General features: G+C 34.2%; 1 protein-coding gene across 1 annotated transcript in view; it reads left to right on the top strand.

Moving 5' to 3' along the window:
- Window positions 1-18,639, top strand: part of LOC138701728 (uncharacterized) — a 155,006-nt gene that overhangs the window by 65,705 nt on the left and 70,662 nt on the right. The gene's annotated exons all lie outside the window — the stretch shown is intronic.

The following is an 18,639-nucleotide window of genomic DNA, read 5'->3' as shown; positions in this document are numbered from 1 at the left end:
GAATAGCTCATATTGCACTCCCAGTAAAATAGTAAAATAGCGTCATAACTCCAAAATTGTGATTCGTAAAGATAGAGTATTCCCTAATAAAATACTGCTGTTAAAATATTTTAATAGGTACCAAAACCTTATATAATTTACTATTGTATTATTGGAATTTCATACCGTACCTCAAACTAGTAAAACAGCATTAGAATTAATTGACGAAATTGAATTTCGATATACGACAGTATTAAATTGAGAATGCGATATATATCGCCTATCAACTTGATTCACAATGTGTGTTGCTTTTGTTTATTTTCAGCCATTTAAAACGAACACGATACTGCCTCCTTCAATGTTTCGTTTATCTTACCAGGCCTGTAATTTGGAAAAATGCAAATTATTTGAATAGCACTGGAAACTTATCATCAAACTGGTTTTGATAAGCTAGCTCATGTATTATCTATGTAAATAAGCAGGGCATATCATTAAATAGGTCTGGAATATCCATTATTTTATATAACCGAATTGTACGTATTCTAATGATCGAACCTTGCAGTGTCGATCAATACTCTTTTTTCTACGATAGTGCGTAAAGTTGCATTTTACCACTGTTATCATACATACATACATACTACTATTATCAGTGTGTAAAGTGAGCCTTTAAAACACTAGTGAATAAAAAAGTAAATAATCACTTTTGACACTGCTATTCATTTTACGCACTGCCAAGAAAATGTAATATTCAGTGTACAAACTTCATCCAGTAAGAAATGAATGCAACACCTCGATATTATTCTAAAGTTACATGTAGTACCCATTGTAACAAGATTTATAATTCAACTGTCCCTAACCACTTTGTTGATTATATGGCCGGTTTAGACGGCCATGAAATCGTTAACATGAATAAAACAGGCTTCCATTCCGTGGATAGTGGATACTTAATTCTTAATTGTTCAGAGTTTAGATGACCATGATATTGTGATCTTATAATCTCTCCATCTTGAAATATTTATTTAATGTAAATTTGTGCTATCTTAGAAAAAAACATTGTATGACACAACTCCGTAATGTTATCTTTTTGGCCCTCGTGTGTTTGTGAAACTCGTGCAAAAAATATAACCTTTATGGAACTTGTATCATAAATAAATATTGGATTATGGCTTATTGGCTTCCTCTGGAAGGGTAGTAAATTTGTGGATCCTATGTCGTAGGTTTACGACACGTAAAAGAAACCTGCCTTAATAGAGGACTTAAGGCAAATTTGTACGAGATAAAGTTGACAATGCCGGTGAAATGAGTCCGAGGTCCAGCACCGATAGTTACCCAGCATTTGCTCATATTGGGTTAAGAGAAAACCTCGGAAAAAACCTCAACCAGGTAACTTACCCCGACTGGAAATCGAACCCGGGCCACCTGGTTTCGTGACCAGAACCGCAAACCGTTACTCCACAGGTGTGGACTGAAATGTAATAGAGGTTGTTCCAGCGCACTGAGATGATTCAAAACTTTAAATGGATTGATATGGACCCTATAATTTGTCATTGTGGAAGTTTATAAAATATTTGAAGAGACCGATTCCGTGACAGATAAAAAGACATTGTTGTACAGTCTGATCCGTTTGGGTATGGATAATATTAATTTATTATTATAAAGTTATTGTGATAGTAGGAAAAATCTATTGCTGGTTACATTATGATCAAAAAAGATGAGAGTTTCCATATATGACAATCAACAATGCATAATCTGAAAAAACAAATGAAAAACGTAGATGATTAAAATGGCTATTACAAATCAACAGCGAACACAATGTGTTCTTAGGTATGCTAAATTTGAGAGTGTTAAAAGAGTTGAAAGGGAATTTCGCCGTATGGTGTGCGTAATGTACCTAAATACGATTCCGTAATGTTGTGGTATCGAACATTTGTAGAAACAGGTTCTGTGTTTAAAAAAACATGCAGGAGGTTGCAGGCGAAACCCAGTACGAGAAGCAGCTATCTCTTGGCTTGGCCCCCAAACTCCCCAGATCTAACCCTTCCTGACTTGTTCGTGCGGGGTTTTATTAAAGACATTGTTATTCACAGAAACCCAGGAACATTGATGATATGAGAGTAAAAATTACTCAAGTTTTTCAACAAATCACCCCTCTTATGTTACAACGAACATGGGCTGAATTGCATTACCGTTATGAGTTGTGCAGGGTGCGCAATGGGGGTCATGTTGAGCTCTGAGGAATCTCCCATCTTTCAATGTTGTATGCACAAAGTTTCAACAAATAAAGTTTAGTAGTAAATGTTTTACGGTTTTTTTTATTTTATCCATACCCAAACGGATCATCCTGTATATCAAAGTCTTTAAAAATCGATGTGAATGCTACGGTGTTTTTTTATTGTTTTACACCAGAATGAATTCCATTCTTATATAAAAACGATTATCATTTTTCTGTAAACTTACTTCTTAAGAAATCCATTATTTTATAAACCAAACTGCATTATTATTTTTCTCTAAAGTTACTTCCTAACAAAGAAGACGTCCACATCTGTGGAGTAACGGTTAGCGCGTCTGGTCGGGAAACCAGGTGGCCCGGGTTCGAATCCTGGTCGGGGCAAGTTACCTGTTGAGGTTTTTTCCGGGGTTTTCTCTCAACCCAATATGAGCAAATGCTGGGTAACTTTCGGTGTCGGACTCCGGACTCATTATCACCTTCGTCTCATTCAGACGCTAAATAACGTAAGCTGTTGATAAAGCGTTGTAAAATAGCCTACTAAAATAAAAAAAAAAACAAAGAAAGAAGACTTTCAAAACTTTTGTGACTCTTGAATAAGTATGTAGACCTAAAAAGTTGTCCAAGTGTAATAGAATATTTTTGTAGTCTCCCTTTACTCTTTACAAGCGTACTTGATCCCAATAGGAACAAGAGCTGGAGAATTTGAAGTTGGAGATCTAGCCTATACTATAAAACAGAGGCGACCTTGTGCTTATTTTGTGAATTGCAGCAGAAAAAGAAGGAAATAAAGAAAAAGAAAACTACACCCTTAGATAAGATTGCAGTTGAAATATTTATTCATTTCAAAAATACATTTTAATCATTTCCTTACATCCAATTCTCAATTCGTATGCTCGAAAGTATTATTACGGTACATGGAAAAGTTCTTATACCTCTTTATTGCAGTTATTGTATTATGTCGCAGTCATTTTTATTGTTGAGTTTAAAATTTTTCATGACGTTGTTGTACCTGAGTCTTCCTGCGCTTCATCGTCCGATAAGTGTCCATCTTCCTCTCTCGTAGCAGCGTTGGACATCTGAACCTTTTGTAATAAATTCAACAGTCATTGTAATTATAATCATCATAATCATTATCGTGTCAAACCCATGTATGTATGTATGTATGTATGTATGTATGTATGTATGTATGTATGTATGTATGTATGTATGTATGTATGTATGTATGTATGTATGTATGTATGTATGTATGTATGTATGTACTACGCGACCAAGGCGGGACGCGTCGTGGCAGAATGAGGAACTCCGTGCTCGCTGCGTATGTTTACTGCTGGAGTGTCGTCACATCCAATGCCTAGCGTTTCAATCTGTTCGCGGAGCATTATTTATAATGCCATAAAGTTTTGTGATGAAGAAAAGACAACTGGTTTATTTCTACCTCTATCGAAGATAACAGAGCGTGTTGTAGCTATTGTGAAGTTAAATAAAGAAACAATTAGTTGGATTAGAAAGGAAAATAAAGAATGTGAGGACAAGGGTGTAGAAATATCGACACCAAACAAAGTTAGATGACCTCCTGCAAATAATGTTGAATTAGACGACATGGACAAATGTATCATAAGAACAGAAGTTCATAAATATTATAGTCTCTACAAAGAGCTTCAAACATTAGGAAAGTTGCATAAATTTTGTAAGAGAGGGCTAGGTTTTAAAAGGTGCAAGGAAACTTTACGAAAACTCATACTGTCCATGGGTTTTGCATTCAAAAAATGTAAAGATAAAAGGAAATATCTAATAGAACGCTCTGATATAGTAGCCCGTTATTTACCTGGACGGAACATGGTTCCATACTCATTACACTGTCCACAAATGTTAGCAAGACGTAAACGTGTCAGGACTTATAGTCAACGACTTATAGTAGCCCATGCTGATGATAATGATGGTTTTATACCGGGTGCTTTCCTCATATATGATGTCCGGAGTCCGGTCACTTTAAAATGCTAAGGTAAGACATGTATATCAAATGAAATATTGTATAAAATACAGAACTTACTTTAATTTACGTTAATTTCGATTCATGTTCCCTCCTTTACGAACACCGATGTGTTGGTGTTTTTTTCTGAATAGAATCCTATGTAAGCATATGATAAAATAAAACTAAACAATGAAGTTAACTATATATACGAACATATAACATATAAAGCGTGTTAATAATAACGAAACAAGAGCGCAGTTCAGCATGTGCTTCATTTTGCATCTGATGCGGACTTTACAGCACGGCCTGTATTGTGAAGCGAATCGCAGCTCCACCAAACAAACGGTTCCCGCCTTGGTCGCGTAGTATGTAATGTATGTATGTATGTATGTATGTATGTATGTATGTATGTATGTATGTATGTACAGTATGTATATATGTATGTATGTATGTATGTACACTGCAAGTGGGCAAACACCCGGTGGCAGTGGTAACTTAATTTTACACAATAAAAATAATGCACAATACAATTAAAATACACAATACAAATTACATTAATAATAATACATAAAATAACCTAATTAATAAGTGAACTTAATTTTCTATTACAACCCACATATGTATAGGACCTACATAAGTTTTACATTGATACTGATAACCTTTCAATTCACTCTCATCTCACTTACTGCACTGGCACTATGACACATTTCACTGACACTATAGAATACACTATAAATTATCACTGATTGAATCTATTCACTGCCATTGTGAACCATAACTTCACTGTCTCACTACGCTTCACTGATACAACAGTTCAGATAAGACAAACAATTACACCCTTATGCATACTTATAAACAAAACTACATTAAACTGAACATTTATAGTCTAAGCCCTCTTACAAGTTATTTTAAAATAAGTTACAATTCAAACCAATGGAATAACTCGTCAGGCTAGGTTAATACATGTCACCTTAAGTAATGTAACGTCTCTTTTTTTAATTTACGCTTTATACACAACTTTTTAATTTATTTTTAAATCCCTTTAAGGAAGGATAGCCCTCAAAGACCGATGCAATCATTTATAGTTCGATTTAAAAATGAGAATTTACCTACATCCGTTTTCTGTTTCCTACATTTGATTAGCCTATAAACTCATGATCGATCCTACCATAGTACGTTAGCTTCTTTAACCGAGCCGTTATGTCTAATCATCGTTACAATCACCTCCCTCGCCTTCATTATTATTATTTTTATTATCACCGTCGTCATTGTTATCATCATCATCATCATCATCATCAAGCTTCAATAAAAGTAAATTTTGACCAGTTTTCAGATAAGAAGTTGGACGTTCATTTTATACACGGTGAAATAAAGAAGTTCTTATGCTCCAAAATGTAAGATATTTAACTATTTAAATACATGCCATGGTCCTGAAAAATTGTACATACATTCACTTAAAATAGCTATTCTTATAATCGCTTCTATTTTATTTTGCTAATAATGAAAATATAGTATTTAGAATTAATTGATAGTAATGTTACAAGATGTCAGTCGTTTGTCGTTTTAAGAACGGACGTCGGTAGATGGGCCAAGAAACTCCACAGTGGACCGCACCAGGAGGAACAGTCCGAACTGTAGGCACGAAGGCATGCTATGGACCATGCAAAATTGTAACCTTAATTTTGAAGACGCTCATGACAGGGACTAGTGACTTTCTGGGATTGGTTAGTCTGCTACCGGTCGTGAGAGCCAAATTTATTTTTCTAAGTTGTTTATGATGGTATTCTCATTACTTGTCAAATAACGAAGAGTATTATGAAAACAAATCGTACAATGGAGACGTTTATTAAATAATAAACATATATAGAAATTTACTTGTGCGTATGACGACAATTTTTACAACTAAGGGGTAACTCTTGAAAAGGAGCTAATCTTTAAGAAACGCTATTGTCTAATCTTGTTTTCTTTTAAGTTTTGGTTGCGGGAATTGATTTCTACCATATATTTGAAATATTGTAGTATAGAGAAGTAACTTGTTACAGAATAATAATAACTTTTGTTGGTGTGTGGATAAGCTTCAGGGCTTCTACCGCGTTGTCTTGGTATTAATGGCTGACGTTTCGACCGCTGTGTTGTGGTCATCTTCAGAGCAGTTGTTGGATAAGGAAATAGGCTGCCAGCCCGTATATATATATATATATATATATATATATATATATATATATATATATATAGTAGTCTCGATGGGGGGAGTACTATATATATATATGAGCTGGCAGACTATTTCCTTATCCAACAACTGCTCTGAAGATGACCACAACACAGCGGTCGAAACGTCAGCCAATAACACCAAGACAACGCGGTAGAAGCCCTGAAGCTTATCCACACACCATGTACACCAGCCGCGGAAGCCTAAGCGAACAAATAACTTTTGTTGTTTTATTTTCGTAGCTGTTATAATTTTATTTTTTTTTAAGTAATTTGAGCAGATATCTTTAAGTCTTAAACTTTATATACAAAAATCGTAATAAATTCAAATTGTATCGTCATAATTACAGAACTAAAAATACGACTTAATACGACTAAGAAACCTCAATGTTGCACAAGAGACTCATATCACGATACCTGCTTTGGTCCAAGGTTCCTATCTTAAAAAAAAAAAATAAAAAAAGGAAAAAAAAATCGAAGATTACAAAATGCCAGTGGTAGTAAATTAGAAAATGCCGTTCGGAATATTATGTTTTAAGATTGTGTATTTCTTTAATATGTATTTCCATATTTGTGTAAGGAAAATTGTATTATTTGTACTTTATATGAATTTGGATTTAAGTTTTAAGCCTTCTTTTTTTCTTGCCTATCTCTATTTAGCATATAAGGATTGTTCTCTGAGCACGAGATTTATTCTTTCAGAGTTACACTAGAACATGGGTTCTTGCTTATAATTGTATAAGTATTTTTTCTCGTAGGAATAAATGTATTATATCTTTTCTTCACTCTATCTTAAAATTTATGTGTGACGAAACTTGTAATTAAAGGAAAAATTTTATTGCTAATAATAAAGTATTGGAAATATTAAATAGGTGTAAAAATATGAAATATAGTGATATACGACCTGAGAAATGTTGTAGTCTAGCGAAAGCCTTCCGAATTACTACACACTGATACCGCAGTCTAGTATATACAGTCACGAAGCTCAATACATAGTAAATATGCATCCATGGATAGTTGCTAATCACTAGAATCGCTACTATCGCCTCATCACAGACAATGCGAAATAGTACCTGCACAATCTTTTGTTCCTAGTACCCTCACAACTCACGCTTCGTGACTGTATATACTAGAGAGTGCTGATACTTTCTTTGATGAACGGGAGAAGAGTTCGGGCAGAAGAAGATATCAGATGATGGACGACATTAAGGTATATGGATCATATGAAGAGACAAAGAGGAAGACAGAAAATAGGAAAGACCGGAGAATGCTGGGTTTGCAGTGAAAGACCTGTCCTTGGGCAGAACACTATGAGTGAATGAATGATATTTTCTTTTGCGGGAATGTGTTAGTTTGCAGTAAGAAGCAGAACTGTTGAAACGTTTATCATTATTGCGTTTCCGAGGAAAGTGAAAATTTTGGCGGTAAATTCTTTTCTTAAATACACATTGTTATTCCTCAATGTTGGAAATATTAATGATATGTATTCCTAAAGAGAAATAGTATTCGTTTATAGCAATGTATGTTTAATTGATTTCGTTTCTAAATTATGATATGTTTTGAGGTTATGACTTACAGCATCAGTGTGTTACAGATATGAAATAGGCTACTAGTATTATTAGTATTTCATCTTTATAACCTGGTTTTCTGTTTCATTACTAGTGTTGGCACCTGTAGGAGGCAGAAAAACCTCCCTTAAAAAAAAAGAACTTAGAAAACAGTGGAATGAAAAAGCAATGCAAGAAGCCATAAAACAAGTGGAAAGTTTATTAAGAAATACAGATGTGGAATTTCATTCTACGCGATTTGGACTTTCATATGAGCAAACGTTCCTGTTGAAAACAATTCTTGCCAAGAATTGTATAGAATGTGGAAACTAGATTTGCAAGTATCAAGAAAATTGATTTCCCAGATGATTTCAGCGTGGTGGAGCTCATGATGAATGAACCAATATTTAGTGATTCTTCTTCGAAGAGATGTGACACATATATTCTTAAAAATTAAATAAATGGAATTTTTTACAAGCGATTTGTATACTAATATTATCCAATGATCCTCTCGGCGAAAATTTGTGTCAGAAAGTTGATAGAACATATTATGTTCTGAAAATTACATTCGCAATTAACATTAGAATTTATGTCTGTCCATATAAGTTCAGCCTCCTAGGTGAATTAACCACATTTATGCCCAAACATTCAATGCTATACTTTTGAGGATGTGGCATGTGCGTTCTTAAAAAATACAGATGTAAAGTTCATTGCAAGCGATTTGGATGTTGATCTCAGTCAACGAAAGTTTTTACAACAAAACCTGTCAAGCATTATGTAAACTAAATTAATCAACAACATGAAAATTTATATATGCCCACATACGTCTATTGTGAAAGTGAAATACATATGTTTTGGTAAGAGCTGCGATATCTGTAAGTAACACGTACGTAATGAATTTTTAGTTTTATGTCAGATATACTTCAGTTTGACTATGGAATCAACATTATGGAAATAAAAGTCAGGGTCAGAAAAAGAATAGTGTTACTACTCAGATTTTAAGTCTTATAAATGTTACCTTTGAAAGTAGCCTACAGTCCGCGTCACCGTTTTTGGCGTGTGAAATAAGTAACGGGAACGTTAAGTGCGAGTGTTTTACATTTTCTGCAGTCAGTCTAATAACTGTGTTTGGCAAATGGCTGATGTGACGTGTATAGGAAGTGGTACAATTCTCAGATGCACTAGCAACATGCTCATAAACTGGACACTGTATATCTAGGACACATTAAAAACGCTGGCGCCAGTTGTAACAATATTGAACAATAAATTGCAACTAATCCTAAGCTCAGAAGCTATCACACCTGACTTCCAGATGACTGATCAGACAAAGAGGAATCATGGACATCTTCAACTTCTGTTTCTTCCCTCAACCTGAGAAGATCTCTCAGCAGAATGAAGTCATATATCAAATCTGTGAAAGACACCATGGCAACGAACTTCCAAATCTTCATAAGCAGATCTGAAAGAAAAATAACACGGAATACATTCATTTTAATATGACTCAAATGGTAGTCTCCAATTAGGTGACTTCACTTCGGCCTGTAAGTTTCTGATGTGTTCCACTTTTCTTTTCTGTTTCCTGCTCTTTTCTTTCGGAGAGGAACCTCTACTGTACTCCAACCAGGAGAAAGTCTGAGGGGAATGAGACGCAGCGGGGTAATGCTGTGAATGAATGTTGATGTCATAAGATCACACACATGGGTACACGTATCTCCACTGGCTAACTCTCAAAGCACAAACGATAACATTGATACACATTTACTTATGCTACCCTAGTTACAAAATTAGATCACGGTTAATCTCCTGGTCTTTTAATCCCTCTATACTGGAAATAACATATGCAGGAGAGCGCATGTTTTTTTAAACTGACGTTATAACGGTAATATATTTATCTACTTCGCTCCAATAGATGACGCAATAGTAAGCACATTCTTTTCACGGTTAATCTCCTGGTTGGAGAACAGTATATCAGCGGTGACCAAAGCGGGTGTCGTGATTACATCGTGTAATCACTAGGCTTTGTATTCCAGCTACCTATAAACTGGAATGAAGTTGCCTGATTCAAAGTATATGTGCGCAGATACAGGTACGTTCGTATACAAAATAGTTACGCATCCTCTGCTCTCTTCCTCTAGAAAGTGAAAATCGAGACACAGTCATAGTGAGTAGTCTTATCGATCACTGTCCTTACTAGTCGCATTAGGGCTATTTAAATAACTACAGCTTTGTGGCTGATTGAAGGTTCATTGCAGAGCGTGCAATATTGCGGGGCATAGTTGAGGATAGGGTAAACGCTGGTGAATCGGATTGGAGGACGAATCGGATCAGTTAATACAAATTGCTGGTCCTAGAGTACGCTAGTGAGTTCTTGGTGATACTATTCTCTGAAGTCAAAGAATGCAAGTACTTGATTTCGATGACCATAAGAAGTTGGCGTGTGTACGATCTGCTGGTGAGAAATAGACTACTTTTTATAAGTTTGAGGTACGTAGATGCTCTGAATTTGCCATTTTGTTATTTTTTAGCTCTAGATTAAACAATTTTTTGAACACACATTATTAAAACTGATGCAACAAGTTATGTAGTAGGAAAGAAAAATCTGTCTTGATTCTATAACCTCACCTGATGTTCTCATTTATTTGCTGCCAGTGCTGCCAATTTTCAAATATGTATTTGTCTGCATATGCGGGCGAAACGGATCAGTGAATGGCGGGTAGTTTTAATTGCTTATTTTATATAGAAATGGCAATAGTTTTTTTTTAAATTCCGGATGGGTAAATAACAAGAAGTTACGTACTGTAACAGCAAAGAACAGTTTGCTTGATGCTATAGTCGCAACTTTTTTTTTCTAATTTCTTTACTGCCAGTGGTGCCAACATGCAAATATGTATTTCTTTGTATGTGTGTGCGAAACGGATCAGTAAATGGTGGTTAGTTTATACAGAAATGGCCTTCTGGAGATAGAAACATCTCTAAATTCAATTTTGGGGGCATTATTTAAGAAAGCTTGGAACAAAGCTGCTACAACTGGAAATGCTCAAAATAGGTTCTCCTCTTGTTGGATTTATCCATATGATGCTGATGTCGTTCGCGAAGACGAGTATACCCCACTTTGCCAGAAACACCATAAAATCCTCCTGCTCCAAGTACGAGTGTCTCTGCTCCAAGTAGTGGTTCATCCAGAAGCTTCCATGACCTGCTTCCTACTTCAACAAAAGCGAAGAAGACTTCAGCACGAGGAAGACCCAGACAAATTGCTTGTCTTCTCACTTCGCCAGAGAACATAGCACAAATGAAGAAGAAGCAAGAATTAAAAAACGAGAAGATAAATAGTAAGAAAGGATGCAGAATGGACAGAAAAAATGTGCAAAGAGAAAGTGAGGAAATGATTGAGATTGACGATAGTGCTGATGACGACGACGACGACGATGATGATAATGACGATGTGGTTGTAGAAATAGACAATGAAGGAAATTATGACATTTGCCAATTTTGTATGTTGAAATATTCTGATCCCAAGTCTGTGAAGAAAGGAGAATGGATCCAGTGCCAACGTAAGGGTGAATGGTACCACGAGGACTTCATTCTGCTGAGAGATCTTCTCAGGTTGAGGGAAGAAACAGAAGTTGAAGATGTCCATGATTCCTCTTTGTCTGATCAGTCATCTGGAAGTCAGGTGTGATAGCTTCTGAGCTTAGGATTAGTTGCAATTTATTGTTCAATATTGTTACAACTGGCGCCAGCGTTTTTAATGTGTCCTAGATATACAGTGTCCAGTTTATGAGCATGTTGCTAGTGCTAAGGGCAGAAAAATGTTTATCTGTGGAAAATGTGTTTGAAAACAGAGAAACTAAGGAATGTGATTTTGCTATTACTGAGCTTCTAATTTTGTATCTCATAGCATGAATAATAAGTTTCCACTGGTTTTTCTTTCAATCCGATACACCCGCAATACCAATCCTATTCACCCGCCACTGGAGGATGATTCGGATCAATTTTAACAACCAATTAAGTTGAAGAAAAATAAAGCATAATAACTATTTCTGACAGACTGTTGCGTCAGACTTAAAGTTAATGAAATTATCTTGCAGCGGACAGTAACAGACGAAGAATTAACAGCTTATTACCACTTTTATTTATAATTATTTTAAAAATGATCCGATTCACCCGCGTTTACCCTATTTGAACTAATATTTTTACTGTCAATATAGACAGCATTACATATAAATTGTGTAAAATAAACGTAAAAGTGACAAAAACAGTGTAATGAAAGACACTGGAATACCAAAAGGCACAGAAAGTGTGTTGAACGTAATAAAAAAGAACCAGTACCATAAAAATCTCAAAATTATGAAGATATTAACTCGACGTTTAGCATGGATTTGTATAGCCTACTATGATGTTCAATGCTAACATCCCAATTAATAAATTAAATAGTCTCAATTTTAGGGAATTTCTAGAAAAGTACATAGAAAATTAGTGGCTTTTCAGTGATGATCGACATGCAATATCCTAATGAAACACGAAAAAATATCACACAATAGCAATATCTTGTACTACATCATGCACCAATAACGTCATCTGCTATTGAAAGAATTTCTTGCAATATAAAATCATTTCAAGTGACATCCGTATATGTTCAAGTTCCGTAACTTACGAATGCACGTTATTAGGCCTATTCACTGCAAAGACCACGACGAAAATGAACATCACTGCTCAAGCATGTGTATACTAGTATAGCATCAAAATGTCGGGAGTTGACTCTACTCCACGAACACGCAGCGATGACTTGTTTGTTTATATCCTTATCCGTTGCATCACCTGTGTTCGGCGTACTATATACCCAATGTGGCTTTAACTTCAGTCTTAGGTAGCTGGAATAAGAAGCCTGGTAATCACAGCCATTCAAACGGGTACGAGGAGTTTCCTGTACATTGTTGTGAGTTTCATTCACATACTGAAGTCTGGAATTCGCTACCTGATAGCATCAGGGACTGTCGAAATAAAATTGAATTCAAACGCAAACTTACTAGGCACTTGGTCAGTAATTGATTTCTTGTAAATAGTTTCCTTAATCTATCACAAAATATTTCAATATCCAGTAATTTCATCACTATACAATTTTCTTATTCTAGGTTTAATTTGTAATTCAGTAAATATAAAATATTCTTTGTTTTTCTATGATAAATTATCTAGCTTTAATTAGTCAGATAATCTTTTCTTACTTTGATTTTTATTGTGATTGTAAATGTAAATTTAATACTAATTGTAATTTTATTTGTAATTGTAATTGTAAATTTAATACTAATTGAATTTTATTCTTCATATTATAGTTGGAATCTCCTGGTAGAGGGGCAGAGAAGGCCTGACGGCCTTATCTCTACTGGGTTAAATAAATAAATACTATTACTAAATACACTACTACTATACAGAGTGATTCATAACTAAAACCCAGTGTTTGGTCACATTTAACACAAGTTATATAAGCAGTGACTAAACTATATGTCAAAGGCTGTGAACCGGCGCGAACGGTGCGTGTAGGTACTTTCGTGTTTCTTATATATCATACAGAGCATTCGCTTACATATAGGTCGACCAGGCGGCGCGCGACCGGCACGAAGGCAACGCCACACGCGGCAAACCGTCTCTAGCACGCACAGCAGTCCAGTTCAGTCTCTCTGTAGGAGTGGTTTGTTGACGTTAGATTACATAATTATGTCATACTTCCGGGCTTTATTTACTTACTGCTTTATTTTTTGCGAGTAATGGCTGCATTCTGTACAATTTTTTTCAGAAATAAAAAAAGCTCTCTGTATTCTTGTCTTGCAAAACATACTGGTCTGAGCGAGCCTTGATGAGGAACGGTGCCCTTGAAGTCCGCATTTTATTGAACGAAACAGATGGAACAAAATCAGGAGTATGCAGTGTATGTGACAAGACCGACAATCACGACTTTTGTAATGAAATTTCTTGTCAGGATTGCAGCATGGAATCTTGCATTCTTACGCTGAAGCAGAATACATTCCTGTAGCCAAGTTATCTCAGGATTGTACTCAGAATACTGATCTTGTTTAAAAACAATTGCTCGTATTAGTCCATAACAATGTGATGATCATGCCATAAGAATGACCTGCTTCCTTTTTCCTCCCCTTCTTCTCCTCTTTCTCTCTCTTTTCTGTCACTTTATTGGAATATGAACCCGATTTTGATATGTATAAGTTTTGATTTCAATGAGATTAAGTCAAATATATTTATTTGCTTGTAATAGCTTCAACCTCTCAATTATTGATCACATGAAGAGAGAGTCTCTGAAACTGTAAAACACATTTACTGCTTAAAAGGTTAGGTACAGCTTACAACACTAAAATTTTTGGAAATATTCAACATTTTTTTCCTCCATTAGTGTATATTGTATAATAATGAAAACTGTTCTTTTTGCTATATGAAAAAAATATTTTTAAGATTAAAAAAAATTTTTTTTTTTTTTTCAAAATTCAAAATGTTGACAGTTCACTGTGCAGTAATGAAGCGTTTCCCTCATAACTCATAAACTTATTAACTTTTTCATGTTCTAACTCTTTTATTTTATTGCTAAAACTCATGTTTACAATATATCATGCTCTTTTAACTACATTCTTTAATAAACAATATATTTTTTTTATTTTGTGTAATATAAAATACTTATATTTGACCATTTTTTAAAATGAATTTATTTTTTCCTCGAAATTATTCAAATCAACTTTACAGGGAGTTATGCCTGAAAGCTTGATTTGAATTTATTTTTTATCAGACAATGTGTCAAAGGTAGAGAAGTGATCTTGCATCATATTGTAGATACGACATGCATACATACACACAAAAAAGTCATCACAGAATGTTGGATAGTTTTTGAGTTATGTGGGAAACGTATCATCACTGCACAGTGAACTGAATTTAAAAAAAAAAGTAAATAATTTTTTTAAATAGTAAAAATATTTTTATCGTATAGCAGAAGGACAGTGTTTTACATATACTAATTTTCATTATTGTACAAGATATAGTAATGGAGGAAAAACAATGTTGAATATTTCCAAAATTTTACTGCTGTAAGCTGTACCTAACCCCTTAACGAGACTCACAGAAGCTACAAGTTGATGTAAAGGCGTAGTCGAGATACATTAGCATTATTTTCTTCTTATCATAATTATTATTATTATAATTGTTATTCTGAAATTCAACAAGGATCAGTTCTCGGATCTTTACTCTTCATGATCTATATTAATGACGTGACTAATATGATAAAACACCGCAGATACCATATGTATGCTGACGACTTGCAAATTTATTTGCATTTCCACCCTGACGAGACTAGTGACGCAGTAAATAAAATAAACGAAGACTTGAATTCGATTTCACTGTGGGCACACAAATTTGGATTAGGGTTAAATCCAGAGAAATCGCAAGCAATCGTAATGGGACATAATCGTCTACGAAGCACTCTTGATAGTAGTACTATACCACTTATAATATTGAATGGGATTATTGTTAAATACAGTGAAACAGTTAAAAATCTTGGCATTTTTATGGATAGTGATCTAAATTGGAACACTCAAGTAACACACATTTGCAAAAAAATATTTTCTCAACTTCACTCCTTATTCCATATGAAAGAATTTCTACCACTTAGTCTAAAAAAGAATCTTATTCAGACGCTTGTAATGTCCCATTTTGATTATTGCGATTCCTTGCTAGTTAATGTAAGTTCACATTTAGCTGAGAGACTACAACTTGTTCATAATGTGTGCATACGATTCATCTGCAATACTCGTAAATTTGACCATATAATACCTTCCCTCCAGTTACTTTCATGGGTGTGTCTGAAGGAACGAAGAACAATGCATTCACTGTCTCTTCTGTTTAGAATCATGCATACTTCTACTCCGAATTATCTGTTATCGCGCTTTCAATTTCTTACAACTCTTCGAAACCGACATCAAGCACTTCTTTCTATCCCTCATCATAGAACGTCTTCCTATACTGTAGAAATACCTCGCCTCTGGAATTCGTTACCTAATGACGTCAGGGACTACCGGACTTTATCACAATTCAAAATTAAATTGGAAAATTTTGTCTTAGGTATTGCTAGAAGTATTGATTTGTGTTTTTTTTTCTTTTTCTTTTTTAATCTAGATTAAAATTGCAAGTCTCTTGTTTATGTTAGTTAATTAGTTAGGATACAATTAATTATTTTACTTAATCACTCATTTAAACTTTGTGTGACTGCAACCTGTGTATATTTTTGTGTGGCTTTACTTTGTTTATAGTGTTTCTCTCTCTCTCTCTCTCTCTCTCTATTTCTTGTGTAGGTTTACTTTGTATATAGTGTATTTTTTTCTGTTTATTTCTATTATTGTATTTGTATTCCTGGTGTTGTGGAAGAGAAAGCCTGATGGCCTTAACTACACCAGAATAAATAAATAAATAAATAAATAAATAAATAAATAAAATAAATGTTATTATTAATGTATATTATTTTATGTAAAATAAAAAAGCAGCATTTGCTGCAACAGGCCACTAGTACTAGTGGAAGAGAATGTGAACTTACACATGTAGGTCATGATTGCAATAGTGAGCAAGGACACAGTAATACACGGTTCTCCAGAAAGCAGCATGAGCATCCAGCTGCACATCAGAAGTATTGCCTGCACTTGGAGGTACATGAATGTGCACAGGATCCAAGGCACCCGTAGCATCACGTTAGTCTGAAAGAGACAGACATTGTACCACCACAGTCTATTGTATACAGTCACGAAGCTCAATACGTAGTAAATATACATCCATAGATAGTTGCTAACCACTAGGATCGCTGATATCGCCTCATTACAGACGATGCGAAATAGTACCGGGACAGTCTATTTCTCCTAGCACCCTCACAACTAAAGCTTCGTGACTGTATATACTAGACTGTGGTACCATCGTGAGCATTGTCATAATTATCATCAACAGCGTTAGTACCACCTAGTCGTCCCCTGTGACGTATTAATTTTATTATGATGCTGCCTTTGATTACAAAGTTGGCATGGGCGTTGGATTTTAAAGGTTTATGAAATCATTGGCATCAGAGAATTAAAGTTGTGGATTCGGACTTGTGAAAGTTCCTACACTGTCAGGGTGTTTGATTAAGGTATGTTAATTAATTGATTTAACGAATTTATAGCATTATGAATGGACAGACACCCGGTGGTAATTTTATTTATTTATTTATTTATTGATTCAATCACTCATTTATATACTTACTTATTCATTCATTAATCCATGACAGTTCCCGATACAGAAGGGGATCGAACACAATAAAAAAACATAACAGAAAAAACGTAACAAAATATAAATACAAAACAAAACAGAAATTAACAAGCCAATACAAAACAAATCAAATAACAAAATTACAAACCAATAAAAAACACAACAGAAAAAACGTAACAAAATACATATTATAAATAGAAAACAAAACAGAAATTACCACGCCAATACAAAAAAAATCAAACAAGAAAATTACAAAACAATAATACAATTACAAAGCCATAATAAAAATACAAAACGAATCGAAAATGGTAAGAATTTCTATTTTAAAATTTAAACCATCAACCGGTATGAATATTTACAAACTAAATAAACACTAAATTATGGCCAATTATCATTATATTCTATGCAATTAATTATTAATAAATCTTCGAATGTATATCACCACTGTCTGTGTATACTATATTTTATGTTACAAGTACCGGCATTAGCAAAATAAAATAAAATAAAAACGATTAAAACACTTCCAGGGATAAAATTGTTAATAAAAGATCACAGCTTTCGCTTTTATTTCATTAATTAATAATACTTTCGGATTATAGGCATATAAATGTATTTGCACAATAAGAAGTTGTTAGGCCTATATAATATAACCTCAACACTAATAATGTTATCTTCGTCATTATTGTTAATAAAATGTTGTTTTGTTGAATAATAAATACTCCACGTATATTCTACCCTCTTATACTACAACTAATGCCATGAATATTAAGTCAAAAGTAAAAAAATGGAAATTGTAGCGAAGGAAAACCAATAGTCAGATGCTACGGGATTTCGTTAATAGTGACACCACAATCTAGTATATACAGTCACGAAGCTCAATACGTAGGGAATATGCATCCATAGATAGTTGCTAACCACTAGGATCGCTACTATCGCCACAGCACAGACAATGCGAAATAGTACCGACATAGTCTACTGTTCCTAGTACTCTCAACAACTCAAGCTTCGTGACTGTATATACTAGACTGTGGTCACACTAGATATCTCATTTTCTGTTATACATTTCTTATTTTTTATGAACTGTAGTAATATATTTTTTTATGAACTATAGTAATATGCTGATTTCTTCTCATTAGAAAATTTTGTTCCTTTTAGTTTCTTGTTCTCCATAATAATTATTTTATACTAATTTTTGTTCTTGCCGGAGCATGCGTAAGTAGATGGCTCTGTCTCAATAAAAGGAATTATATTAAAAAGCATGGCCTTCTATATTAAAGGTTTAGGTTTGACAATATTCAGTCAGAATGGCCAACAAAAGCATGCAGTGTAGATATTTGCTTTACACAAAACCAGAACAATTTTTTTTTTATAAAATGAACGATGACTTATATTTAGTTTAATATTTAAACTGGATTATTTTA

This window comes from Periplaneta americana, chromosome 6 (genome assembly GCF_040183065.1).
Source record: "Periplaneta americana isolate PAMFEO1 chromosome 6, P.americana_PAMFEO1_priV1, whole genome shotgun sequence".
NCBI lineage: Eukaryota > Metazoa > Arthropoda > Insecta > Blattodea > Blattidae > Periplaneta > Periplaneta americana.
Note: the sequence above shows the minus strand (reverse complement) of the source record. Positions and strands in the feature narration are given on the sequence as shown.